The sequence below is a fragment of the Sceloporus occidentalis genome, unplaced genomic scaffold (assembly GCF_023333645.1).
Source record: "Sceloporus occidentalis isolate IW3139 unplaced genomic scaffold, rSceOcc1.0.p SCAF_194, whole genome shotgun sequence".
Lineage (NCBI taxonomy): Eukaryota > Metazoa > Chordata > Lepidosauria > Squamata > Phrynosomatidae > Sceloporus > Sceloporus occidentalis.
This window is the reverse complement of record NW_028317174.1, coordinates 417,290-431,716: the sequence shown is the minus strand read 5'-3', so window position 1 is coordinate 431,716 and position 14,427 is coordinate 417,290.

The window sequence follows — 14,427 nt, the reverse complement described above, 5'->3', positions numbered from 1 at the left end:
GTGTAGTTCTACCTACACTGTTCCACGTTCTCACCTCCCTTCACCTTGTCAAGCACTGGAAGGGGCTACCTCTTACCAGTGCGGAAGGGAGAAAGGATTTACTTCAGACCATGGAGTAGCAGCTGGGCTCAGCTCACCGAGGAGATGAAGATGCACTCACAGATGGAATACACAGTCTTTCCTCCCAGGAATCAAGAGCATCCATAAATTCATGGAACTGCTTCCACACTTCCACTTCTTACCAGTATGGAGCAGGAGCAGGCCCCCTTTGGGCTTGATAGGTTCTGGATGGAGGAGGTTTGAAAATAGAGCACAAGAGAAAGACAATAATTCATTGTGTCCTATCCAAAAAGGAATAGGTGTGTGTGAGAACCACACTTAAGTGCAGTAACACCACTGACAAGATGGTGGCCTCTGTGTTTATTCAAAAGTACATCCTATGGTTTCCAATGAAGCTTACTCCAGGTAGGTATGCACTAGATTACTGACATAAAAGATTTAAATTGGATGAAGAAAGAGGTGAATTCGACCTATATCACCTTCTAGCCAGGCAACATCAGGCAACCCACAGGCTGAACAGCTTAATAGAGCCTTCATTTCCCCATGGATGGTGAACACAGAGCAACATCTGTCTGTGCCATGGCATTGTTTGGGATAGTTGATTGATGGTTTCACACGCTAATATCCATCTCATGCTCATACTGCTCAGGAAATAGAATGCATAAAGAAAATAAAAGGACAGAATTTCCCTAAGGGTTTATAAATCACATAAAAATATATGAGTGATATTTGCATTGCAGTCCATCAATCAAGCCCAAAATGTGATACTGTATTGGATTCCTTTGAGAATTGTGAACTATGTCACAATCTGAATACACACACACAAACTTATATTGAAAAGCAACACTGTAAAATACCATCTCTTTAGTAACGGCATATCCTTGCATCAAACAGGTCATCCACTTACATAGGAAATAAAACTGATAGAGATGAAGAGGGTGTACAGAACAGCACTTTCTGCCAGCCTGGACTAGAACTAGGGTTCAGTGAGGGCTGAGCATCTACACACTTGAAGCCCTTGTGCTGGCACCCGGGTACCATCTTGGCGAGTGCCTGACCAGTTGGTGCGCACCATGATGATGTCACTCATGTGCAGTGCTCAAACAGCACTACGCACAAGGGGTGTCATAAGGCTGCGCTGCGGTGCTTATGGTGCCCCTGTAGTAGCACAGATAGGAGCTGTGTTTTGTGGTTCCTTCTTGTACCAGGTTGGAGACATGGCAGGCAGTAGCTGCATCCCCAACCCAGCGCTTCAAGGGTCCACCCCTTACAGGCTGTTGTACAGCCCCTTAGTATGGTTCTGGATCCTCAGGGCTTTTGTTGTTGTTGTTCACCACCCTTGGGTCGATTCCAATCCATGGTGACTCTGTGGATGAAATATCTCCAAGATTTCCTGTCCTCCACTGTTCTGCTTAGTTCCTGTAAACTCGTATCTGTTATCTCCTTAATAGAGTCTATCCATCTTGCATGCAGCCCCTCTCTTTCTCAGCACCTTTCCTAGCATTATTGTTGTGCCTTTTCATGATGTGTCCAAAGTACGACAGCCGTAGTTTTTTCCTCTTGACTTCCAAGAACATTTCTGGTTTGAGCTGCTCTAGGACACATTTGTTTGTCAAGGCTACTCCTAAGAAAATTCCTCAGAGTATTCTTCAGGGCTATACCTTCAGAAAACTCAAATTTTCTGGCCACAATAAAATGGCAAAACAATCCACTATGCTGACATAGGTACTTTTTTTGAGCAGTGTGCAGCAGTAGCAGATGAACAGCAGCAAAAACCACAGGGGAGCAGCTCACATGTTAGTAGAGCAATTTTATCTCCAAACAGAGGAGTTTTTCACTGCTATCTTCCTATCATTACAGCACACATAGGCATTTGATTCACCTCTTCTTCCAGGGCTTTGATGCCAGTTGCCAGGATGGTGATTTTTGCTTCTAGAGTAAGATTTTTTTTCTCTGTCTAAACATTATACAGAAGGCATAGTGTCATTGTCACATGTTTCCAGTTTTCTCCTCCCTCTCAGAAATATTTGGATGTTGAATTTCCTTTGACTGATGTTTGAATTGTGTTCAAGGCACTTGCTTCAGTTGTCCTGTTCCACTTAAGCTGCTGATCATAACCACATATCACATCCAAAAGGATCTCAAGTTCAATGTCTGATTCCCCTTTTCTTTTCTTACTTCCTATCTTTTTTGTTTAAGGGAATATCATATGTCAAAAAATGAAAGTAAAATTTCTCTAGAAAACATTTAATTGTTATCAGTTAAAATGGATATATTTCTGTATCACATGTCTTGTTTGAGACTCATAGAGCATATATTCCTAGAAGCAACAGTTGTAAGATATTCGGGATAATTTCATTGCCCCACAGGATTCAAAGGATTGCTCAATAAAGCAGCAGAGTAACAAGGCAGGCCTTTCTGAACTAACACTATTTGATACACATTAGGTATAAGTGCTTCATGTGGGGAAAATGTCATGCACCTTACTCTACTGCTAAGCATCACTGTAATCAGGGCTCCCCAAGACATTTCAGGTTCTGAGAAAGAATATGGCTGTGCTGGCTGGGGATCATAGGGTTGTGATACAACACAACTGATGGGATTCAGGTTAAGGAAACATGTTTAACATTGCTACATTTCTATTTGGATTTATTCTCTTTCTGACCTGCCACAGCTTTTGAGCTGAAAGAAAGAGGGCATAGAAATGATAAGGAAGATGGGCTAATTTGGGGCTGGTACTGCAGGGTAACATCTTCTAATAGGATTCCCAAAACCTACAGATGACAGTGAATGCATCTGACGAGAATAAATAACCCTGACATCCATGGATTTTCAACACTGTTGATAGAGACACAGGCAGACAGATGGACATAGTTCCAGATATGTATGTGGGCAGATATAGAGATTTAGTCTCTTGGATTTTATTTTATTCATCTGACTGACCTTTCCGCTGCCTGTAAGCTCATAATATATCTGTCACTGCCCAGTGGTTTCCCCTAGTAACAAGGGTATTCCAGTCATAACTGTCTCTAGTGGACAAGAGTATTTGCAATGATCAGGCAACATCAATGAGAAAATGGATCCTTTGAAAATCAAAGCACACATTGTCTGTCCTTCTTCTTTGAAGATAAAATGTACCATGTGACACACATTTGCATATTTTTTGTTCATTAGAAGGGCGATAAATTATAAATTTCCCCACTGTTTGTCAGCATACAACATCCACATTTAGATTAGCTTGACATAACTATTACATTCCCAGTTGGAGTTTCATCCTCTTTTATTGCAGGTTTTTTTTTTTTACCAAAGTGTCTCATAATTAAGCAGCACCACAAAACTTGCATCAGGATTTTTATTAGGGTTTGTGATGAGGCTTTCCAGTTTCTTCCTCAAACTCGGTGTTAAACAAAAGATTGAAAGAAAATAATGTTAGTAAAAATAGATGATATCTTGCTAGCTAGAGGCAGAAACTGTCAGTATGCAGAACTCAGAAAACTTATGGGAAGGTAAATTTCCCAGAATTCCTTGGCTATGCTGGTTGGGAGGTTCTGGGATTTGTTGTTTGAAAGGTAATTTTCCCTAGTTCCAGACTCCAGATGTTAAAGTCCTGAGATGGTGAATCATGAAATTCTTTGTAGATTTAATTCAGTGAATGTGTGCCCAGTGAAAGAAGTCAGATTACACAAAAGCACACTATGCCAATATTTTCGCTCAGAAGGACATCAGTACCAAATGTCTCCCAACAGCAACCATGTCCCCAGCACACTGAGTAGGTCCACTGTTTATGTTTGTTCTCTTCTCTAACCTCTGGATTTATCTACTTGGGTTTGGCTTCTGAACAAAGTCAGGAGACTTGTCTACTTTCCTTCCTTGCGGGGTATGGGAGGCATTTGGGGACAAAGAAAAGCTTTGTGTGTGGGAGGGGGGATTAAAAATAAGGATATGATGGGGGGGATTAAGGAGCCTCAAACATGGCCTTATGTGACTGCATGCTATCCTTAGGCTGCAATTTGTGGGTGAAAGGATGACACCCATCTTTGCCCTTTTACATTTCAGAGGCTATTCTTTGAAGACTAGAAATATTTTGAAAACAAGAATTGATTTTTAAAAAGGATTGATGGCACTTCCTATGGTAGAAAACCAAATTTAGGTTTTTCTACTTTCTATGCTCACAGCTTCCAGTCCTTTTTTGACCTACTGCTGGATTTTTACCCCCCCTTCTAGATACCAGTTTTGTGGCCACTGTAATAAAGTTGACTTCAGATTTATCCCTTCACTAGTTAGGTGACACTTTTGTACACCCAACAGGACCTACAAAACTCCTCTTAAATTAATATTTGCTAAGGAAAAACATTTATTACACAAAAAGGTTAAGCACTAAGCTTTGCACAGTACTGGTTCTGATTAATTATGCATACTTCAAGCCTAGTAATACGTGTTTTGTGATCTGAATGATAGATAACATAAATTAACAAGACTTCAGTTCCTGCCATGGAACATAAGTTAATATTTATATAGGACATTGATGAACAGAGTAGTTTCCACATGATAAATGTGGTAAAACTTTCCATAGACTTGAAGAATATGTGAACCCAAGATAGATTGATTGAAGTAAAGAGATGGAAATTTGGTCTGTTGTAAACTTGTATTTCTTGTTAAGCACAGTTGGGAGGACAGTTTGGCCTGAACATTTCTTCCATGGCTACCATTAGGAGTAGAAGGAAACTTGTTTTATATTAACTGGCATCTCTTACTTGTATAGTAAAACTGTTTCCTATTGCGTAGCAAAAGTATACATTAAAAATTAAATCCATAGATTGATCAGAAGGAGGGGCATATGAACTAAACAGAGTAGCTAGTGAAATGAATCCGGCTAATGTGACCATATTAATCCAGTTCTTTTCATCTCCATTAGCTGTCAGTATTTTTCTGGGCCCAATTCAACGCTAGCTTTAACCTTTAAAGTCCTAAATAGCTTGGAGTTTGTTTACCTGAAGGATCCATCTACCTAGAATCAAAGGTTATGCACTTACCAAGTAAGCAACATTGGTGGAGAGAGGGCCTTTTCAGGAACCTATTGTATTGCTATTATGATCTCAAGAATATAAAGAAGCATGTGTATGTGTGTACACACACACACACACACACACACACACACACACCCCAAAGTAAAACTGGCAAAGTAAAATGTTTGCCAGTTCTATTTTGGTTTAATGTGCTGTATCATTTTACTGCTTGCCACTGGTGTATTTTGACATTATCACGTATGGTTTTTATTATTCCTTGTTGTGTGATAGTTTATGTTTTTAATTTACCTGTACACTGTCCCAGAGAACTCCAATAATAGAGTGGCAAAAGGTGTAATAAATAATTATATTTGTAGGACAACTGGAGTCCACAGAAAACTGTAAAAAAGGTTGGTGTTTTTGGTTTTGTATTAAAAAAAAAAGTAGTTTTTGACTCACTGGGAGTGTCAATGTGCAAATTGTGGTCATGGTTAAACTTTGAAAAGGTAGCATTTTCCAGGCACCAGAGATGTTTTGTGCTCCCAGAAGCCCATGTGGTTTGCCAAGGATCTGCTATAGAGTGGGGAGATTAGACAGTCAGAGGCAGCTGATTGGCTGTATGGGGACAGAGCTCAGGAATAAGCAGAGGTTTCAATGATGTCTCCTTCTGGGCTATATAAACAATTTTATGCACCATACAAACAGTTAGTGAGCTTCAGTTGTCCCTAAACATACTCCCACAGCTTTGGAGATTTCATATAGATGATTGTTGGTTGGTGGCAGCATGACACTGGCAGTATTGATTGTCACAACATTGGCAGTTATTTCATCTGGGGAAGTTGTCTCCAATTTAAGGGTAGATGGGGACCATCTGAAGGGTCCCTATAAGGAACTTTGGGGATACAGCCAACCAGCTTGCACCAGTTAAAGGGCATTTCACCTTGCTTCACTACTAGGTGACAGGGGAACCACACAGTGGCTTCCATATGAGTCATCCCAGCAATACCCAGCAGCCAGGCCTGCTGAATGAGTTTCCATCATCTGCCAGGAGGATTAATTGATGGATAAGTTTCCATCTAGTGTCTGGTAAGTCAACCAGTACCTGGATCCAGTACTATGCTATGAACCAAACATAGCTGTGACCAAAGTTGGAACCTTTTTCACTCCAACAAAATGTGCTCCTTATGGATAAATAGAAAGCACCATACTGACGTAGGCCTTATACAAACTGGCCCGAAAGGCCAGCCTGTGGGTGGAGTCAGAGTGCAGTGCCCTGACAATGCATGCCCTGACTCCGCCCCAGGGCGGCATGATGCCGCATGGCACTCCAGATGGCGCACAGCATCATGACACACCTCTGGCACTGCATCCAGATGATTCAGCACCGAAGGGGCGTCATACAGCTGTGCTGCCACAGCTATGGCCCCCTTTGGAGGGTACAAAAAGAGCTGCTTTTTGCGGCTCTTTTTTGCACCCTGCAAAGGCTAGATCAGGGCTGTGGCGTGAGGTTGCCACAGCCACTATCCAGCCAGGAAAGAGGCAATCTGTATAGCCCCTTATTTTTTGTGGGTTTTTCAGGATATGAGGCCATGTTCTAGAAGAGTTTATTCCTGACATTTCACCAGCATCTTTGGCTGGCAACTTCAGAGAATGCTGGCATGGAAGAGACTGTGGTATGTATACTGTTGATTGAGAAGAAGTGATTTACATGTTAATATGTGTATTAGTTTGTTGTTGAATGGCAAGGACTCAGGGTGTCTATTTAATTAATGATCCATTGTCTGCTGGGAAATCCACCTCTCCCTGGGTAATTTTCATTTGCACTTGTATTTGCATTTGCTGCAAATACCCCACTATCTTCCATGCTAGCATTCTCTGAAGATGACAGCCACAGATGCTGGAGAAACATCAGGAATAAGGTCTCCGAGAACATAGCCTCGTAGCCTGAATAACCCACAAAAAATATGGATACTGGCCGTGAAAGCCTTCGACTTCACTATACTGACTGCTGGGTCTGCGGATGCTATCTTGACTGCTTCCTTCGAGTGCATCATTTTGCTTTTAGAATGTAGACATTGAATTTGTCAGTTGTTTCTTTTTGAAAGTTTAGGTAAAAATAGCAATAATAAACCAATAGCTTCTAGCTTTAAATGAGCCTATAGAAAGCTCAAGTACTAATCCATAAGCCAATTGATTTTTCTCTAGTAATTAAAATTAACTATCCTTTTTCACATAGGCTTATTAAGATGAATCACTAGAAGAGTTTGGTTTCAAGTCTAACTACCTCCTGCTGCTAGATGAAATTATTCTTAAGCATTAAACTTAAAAAAAAAAAAACCTTCCAATCACTCAAGCACAATAAATGCATTGAGACATTTTAGGAATGGCTTATTTATTTTGGAAGTTGGCCAAATTATCTTGTAATTCTAAATAACCACAGCTGCCATCACTAAGTAATGTGAAATGACATGAGTTCACTTGAAAACACAACCAGCCCACTAGCTGTTACAATCTTGTAATCTCTAGGTTAAATAACTCCCTCCCCACACACATTTTCCCCACTGTAGATTTTAAATATGGGTAGACACATTTGTTACTAAGCACTTAAATTAATTGTGTGTGTGTGTGTGTGTGTGTGTGCATGAACATGCCTTTTTGATATCACAAAACCATTTTTTTAAAGATAACAACCCACTTGTGGGTGATATGTCTGATCTTCTAACAATTATTTTGGCATTCCACCAGTACCTCTGATTTACACAGTGGTTCTACACACCAGATGAATGCAGTTAATCATTTTGCCACACATAGTCTATCAGGTGTTTTCTCACACATCTTCATCTAACCTTTGGCAAACTCTTGCCCCTGAACTTTTCAGCATTATCCAAAGCAGTGTGGTTATAATTTAAGTCATCCCTACACTATTGTGCATACTAGGTATATATGTATTGTGCTTTAGAGAGGATGGGAGAAAGGTTTACAGTGTTAACTATCATAATTGTTGCAAGGAGTGCATACTCATAACCCATCACCATTTTTATTGTTATCATCACCATCATCATCACATCCATATCCTCATGTGTTTTTCTGGTGCGATTAGAATATTGTTATAAGGGCACTGAATCCATTAATCATAGGTTTACTGTTATGCTGTTTGGGAAAATGAAACTAATGTAAATAAAATAAAGATGTGGTTCTTTTCCACACCAGTAGTGGCATCCCTGTCTAGAAGGTGGCAATTCTTGGAAAGGAAGCATATCATTTGGAAAATGTATATTACTCTTCTTTAGACACAGTGAGAAGCCTGGCTACAGCGGGGGGGGGGGGGGGGACTCCTTGCTACAACAGCTTCACTTCCAGATTTCAAAGTACTGACAATCAGCTGTAAAGGTCGATATGGGTTGGGCCAGGCTATCTGAAACACTGTATCTTGGTGCATGAGCCTGCCTAAGTTCAGGCTTTTTCAGGGGAGGGATTTCTCTTGGCCTGTCACTGTTTCAAGTCTATTTCGGGAGGTCAAGTGAGAGGTCCTTCTTGGTGGCTTTCCCAGGCTTTGCCATAGGAGGTTTATCTGGACCCCTCTGTGTCCTTCTGCCATCAGATAAAGATTTTATTATTTTAAAAGGGTGTTGGTTTGCAAAACAATCCTTTAATGGTGTGAGAGAGCTATACTTTTATTCATATTGTTATGTTTTAAGTGATTTTGTTCTGATTTTAAATTAAGTTTTAATATGATAGTTTATTTCATTGTTGTTTTAGCTTTAGCTTTTTGTCATCATTCATGTTTAGGTGCTCTTTGCTTTAGTCTTTTTTGAGCTATCTTGTGCTTTATGTTGAGAGAAAGGTAGTTTTTAAATGAAGTGAGACAAAATAAAACAGGATTTCTGAGTAACAGCAACCTGCTTCACACTTTTCAAGTAGTATGCATCTATGTATGCTCCATGTGTTTAAGGGAAATTAGCATTGCTGACCAACTCATTGAATAACAAGACCAGACACAGAGAATTGGGTTATAAAAACGGGCAACTTTATTAAATCCAACCTATTTAACTTTAATTTCTTTGAGAACAGCAAAACCAGGGGGGAGAACCTTGTGTAGGAACAGCTGGTGGATGGTCTGCTCCAAGGCCAATTCCCCAGCTTCCAAAGGGTGAAAACACTTGAGCCCCAAGGGCAATCCAGAAGTGGGTTGCTCCCTGGCCAGCTGGCATCCGGAAGGCCAACCCAAGACTCCCCCACTTAATTCGCAAGACTTAAGTGAGGGTTTAAATTTCAGCCCCAAGGCAAGTCTCTTTTTCTTTGTGTTAAGTCACCAGATGTAAACCTCAGTTCCAGAGACCCACCTTCACCCTTTAGGAGGGTGCCGAGGTGTTCACCGAAACCTCTATCTTCCTATGCCATGAAACCTATTTATGACCACACCCAAAGCTAATTGTTCAATTCCCCAATTGTGTAGGGTAGGCAAAAAAGCCCTTCTAAAAAGAGGGAGAAAATTCCTATCTGGCCCCAAGGCAACCAGAATGAATCTCACACTGTTGTTGAAGTGGGAGGGTGGGCCAGTGTTTTTCAGCTGACAGGAAGTTAAGGGCAGATGAGCTTTAATAATAATAATAATAATAATAATAATAATAATAATAATAATAATAAATTTTATTTCTATACCGCCTTTCCAGAAGATCAAAGTGGTTTAAATGGGCTTAGCTCCGCCCCTCCCTGTCTAACAGCCAATCAGAGCATGCAGCTTTTCTTTAAATTTCTGATCTCTCCAATGAGAGACCAGCAAAGCCTTCTCCCAAGACTTTTCTGTCATCCTCTACATATGGAGGTTACTTAGACATTCTCCATACAATTTTAAATCCTGATTTTTTTTTACTACTTCAGAGGACACATGCTTTGAGGATTCCAGTTGATGCCATGATCTTAAGACTTATGATTAATGTCAGGTGTCAATAGTTCCTACACCACATTTTCCATATAACCCTCATTCATGCATTCGCGGGGGGGGGGGGGGAGGTGCTATCAACAAACATATGAAGAAAGGAGTATTAGTTCCACAGGCTCCATTGTCACTTTGCTTATATGAATAGTTTCAGAAATGCAGTTTCTGCTATACATGGATGTTCCCCATGAAACTGAGAACTTTGGAAAATCAAGGCTTCCAGTTGTTCATGTAGCTTTATGCATGGAGGCACTGCCTTCTTTAGACTGTGAGTAATACATTTGATGATACAGATGACAAGGTTAGTATTTACATTCACAAAGTGTAAGGAATGCAAAAGATTGTCAAGTCCAAACTCTTATCAGAAAAAAATGTTTAACACACCTCTACATATAGGACATAGAAGAAAGGAGACAAGAGCCCATTTCAATACAGAATCAATGTTTTGAATAGTAAATATCCCGAGTTCCTACTGCACTAGCTCCATCATTATTCCTAGGACAAAGCTACTATTAATTGATGAAAAGAAGCCAGTAAAGAGCTAGTCAGACTATAGGTTATTCTTAGTATAATGTAGTATAGGTTTTCCATGAGTTCTTAAATATTACAGAAGACTTACAGTGAGATACTTTTAATACTGAGTTAGCCAGTCCCAGTATATATGCTTACAATGGTGTAAAGCTGGCTTCTTTTACCTTATTTCAAGCCTTCCGTGAGTAAATTGCTATTTTTCTAGCATTCAGAAACATTCCTTAAAAGGCCTGTTGGGATGTGTGTTAACTTCTACTCTTTGTTAATAGCACACTCCATTCACCAATAAATAGCTATCAGAATAAATAGTGGCCAGCATTTTAAATGTGAAATCATAAACAGGAGACCATTAACTTATGTGGATATCCTTGTATAAAACTGTTTCCCATTTTTTCCATTATTCAGTTTTCAAACAGACATGATAGTCTGTTTCAGTGTGAAAGGGAACAAGGGGAGGGACACAAAGAATCTAGCTGCACCTTTAAGACAAACCTGATTAAAGCATACATTTTGGGAGTTGATGGGTTTTTGTGGATATGAACACATCTGAATAAGTGGATTGAAATCTACAAATAGTCATGGCAAAATAAATCTATCAAAGATGACATTAGATCCCTCCCCACTTGGTTTCTCATTACCTAGGCTTTTTTGTCATGCTAGTGGCCTAGGAATTTTTTCAAACCAACCATGCACTTGCTGTTTAAAAGTACTTTAACTCTGACTAATAACACAGAAGTAATTTTAGAAATATTCATCTGGTGATATAAAACGAGGCAGACACAGGGTTCTCAAACTAAATGGCTTCATAATTCAAATAAATATACATTGGTTATAGTTGCATATTTATATAAAATTCAACATATTGTAGGGAAATAACTGCTAAACCCTTCAGAGACTTGCATGATTTTTTAAACAGGCCTTTTATTTACTTGATTAAATATGTAATTGGTTACATATAAATATTTCAGAAATATGTATCATTTGCTTGATTGACAGTAATGACTTATTGGGAATAAACAGAGTCTACTGAATCAATGCAAACACAGAATACATGCATAATTTGGTAGCTATATAAAAAGCCATTGAAGTGTATTTACTAGCTCTTATATGCACTTGAGCAATGTGTCTCCACTATGCTTGTCTTAAAGTACTTTATTCCTCTGGACATGGTCCTGTCAGCCTGATTCTCTAGAACACCAAAGCCCAATAAAATCCTGTTTGGCATCCCTGTCTTTGCATAAGTTCACCTTATTCAGCAGAGCTTAGAAAGGTAATTTTGTAGACTATAACTATCCAAATCCTCCCAGCCAGCTTGTACACTGGGGGATTCCGGGACTTGCAAAGTTACTTTTCCAAACTCTGCTGTTACATGCCATGTGAGGCTGATGCATCAGAGCTTCTATTTCATATTAGAAATGAACAAAGATGGAAAGAATATTCAAAAATATGTTTTAAAATGGTCCAAAATGTGTTTCTTGCATGTTGAGAATTGTGATAAAGAGAATCATAAACAGGTGAGAATTGTCACAGTTTGCGATTTGACCTACATGGGGGGAAAAGGGACAAAAACAATATTTCACAGATGAAGCCCTCTGTAGCAGATCTTCATTCTCAAGCAGACATATATAGGAAGACACATACCTTCACGTACCAAGGTCCTAAGCCATATAGGCTTTGAAATAACATTAGCAGCACCTTGAATTCTGCCTGGAAGCATATTGACAGCCAATGGAAATCTTTTACGAATAATGATATATAGGCGGGTTACAGACCGCCCGTTTGGGGCGGTCTGAACCCGCCCCTTTCCCCGGTGTATCGGGGCCTCAGCGACTAGACCGGCAGCCACTGAGGCCCCGATCCGCCACTTTACGGGCTGCGGGGAAGCGGCAAAAGGCTGCTTCCCCACAGCCTGGGAAGGGGTGTCCTTGGGGCTTCAAGCCCCAAGGACACCCCTCGGCGGCGGGGAGGAGGAGAAAGGGGCCGCTTAAGCTGTGTGAAGGCTGCACCCAGCGGCACAAACCAGGAAGGAGCTTCAAAAAGGAGCTCCTTCCTGCTCCGCGCTAAGGGCGCACTAAGCGCCCTGGCGCAGAGTGACAATGTCATGTCCGCGCCGCCCCGTATAGAGGCAGCGTGGTCATGATGTCATCATGGCGGCGGCCGTGTGGAACGGCTGCTGTCATTTTGTGCGCGCAGAGCGCGCACTAGGGTTAGGCGGTGCGGAAACACCGCCCCTTCCTAACCCTAGTACACGCTCTGCGCATACTATATGACCTGTCTGTAACGGGCCATAGTTTTGTGTTATGCTTTGCTCAACAGTTGAGTTGTGACATTTTATACTAGCTGAAGTTCCCAAGTCATATTGACTGGCAGTGCCAAGTACTTTGCATTGACATAATCTGCATAGTTTTTGCATATAAAAAGTCCAGAACTATGAATACCCTAAAAAAACCAACCAAAAACTCTGAAGTTTTCAATGATTTCTTGCAGTGACAATGTAAATTTTTCATTCTTTCCTCCAAGAAAACAATTTATGGATATTTGCATCTCTAGGAACCTGTCATGGTTAACTGCTTTCACGTCGATCTCTACACATTGCATTTACTAATCTACAAATGAGACATCTCCAGGCTCCCTGTCCTCTGCAGCTCTGCCTAGCTCCTGCAAACTCATATTCGTGGTTTCTTTAATAAAGTCCATCCATCTAGCACGTGGCCTTCCTCTCTTTCTACGTCCCTCCACCTTTCCTAACATTATTGTCTTTTCCAGCAATTCATGCCTTCTCATGATGTGTCCAAAGTATGACAGTCTTAGTCTTGTTATCTTGGTGGCTAGGGATATTTCTGGCTTGATCTACTCTAGGACCCATTTGTTTGCCCTTTTGGCTGTCCATGGAATCCTCAGCACTCTTCTCCAGCACCACATCTCAAATGAGGTGATTTTCCTCCTGTCCTCTTTCTTGACTGTCCAACTCTCACATCCATACATGGAAATAGGGAATACAATGGCTTGTATGATTCTGACTTTTGTGCTAAGTTGTATGTCTTTGCATTTTGGGATCTTTTCTAGTTCTTTCATATCCACTCACCTCCTTATTAATCTTCTTCTGATTTCCTAGCTGCAGCAACCATTCTAATCAATGTTTCATCCCAGATATGAGAACTCTTTTACTATTTTTATTTCCTCATTGTTTAGTTGGAATGTTCAACAGTAAGCCTGCCTTTGCACTTTCTTCTTTAATCTTCATTAGTTCCAGCACTGCGAGGTTCGCTGCTGACATTATGGTGTTGTCAGCATATCTCAGATTGTTGATATTTCATCCTATTTTTACTCCTCCCTCTTCCATGTTCAAGCCTGCTTTCTTTACAATGTGTTCTGTATATAAGTTGAATAGGTAGGGTGAAAGGATGTGGCCTTGTCTGAGCCCTTTGCCAATTGGGAACCATTCTGTTTCTCCGTGTTCTGTCCTGACAGTAGCCTCTCGTTCTGAGTACAGATTCCTCATCAGGACTATCAGATGTGTTGGCACTTTCATGTCTTTAAGGGCATTCCATAGCCTTTCATGATCTATGCAGTCAAAGGTAGGGATGTAAAGAATATTCTCCAAAATTCGAAAATTAGGAGAAATATGCCTAATTTGACAATTTCAATAACATTTTAGAGAGGAGAAATTCTGAGCAGTTCTCGATCAATGAGTAAGAATCTTGATTGTTAGTCATTTCGAAATGAAGGGAAGAAAAGAAACTTTTCAGCTGACTCAGATGGCCAGGATTTGCATATTTTGTGTAAGAATAGCTACCATTCATCCTGGAGGCTATTTTCTTTGTTAGGGTGATTTGCTCCAACTTTGCTTAATCACAGCTTTGCATTGAAAAACAAAAGAGAACAAAAGGT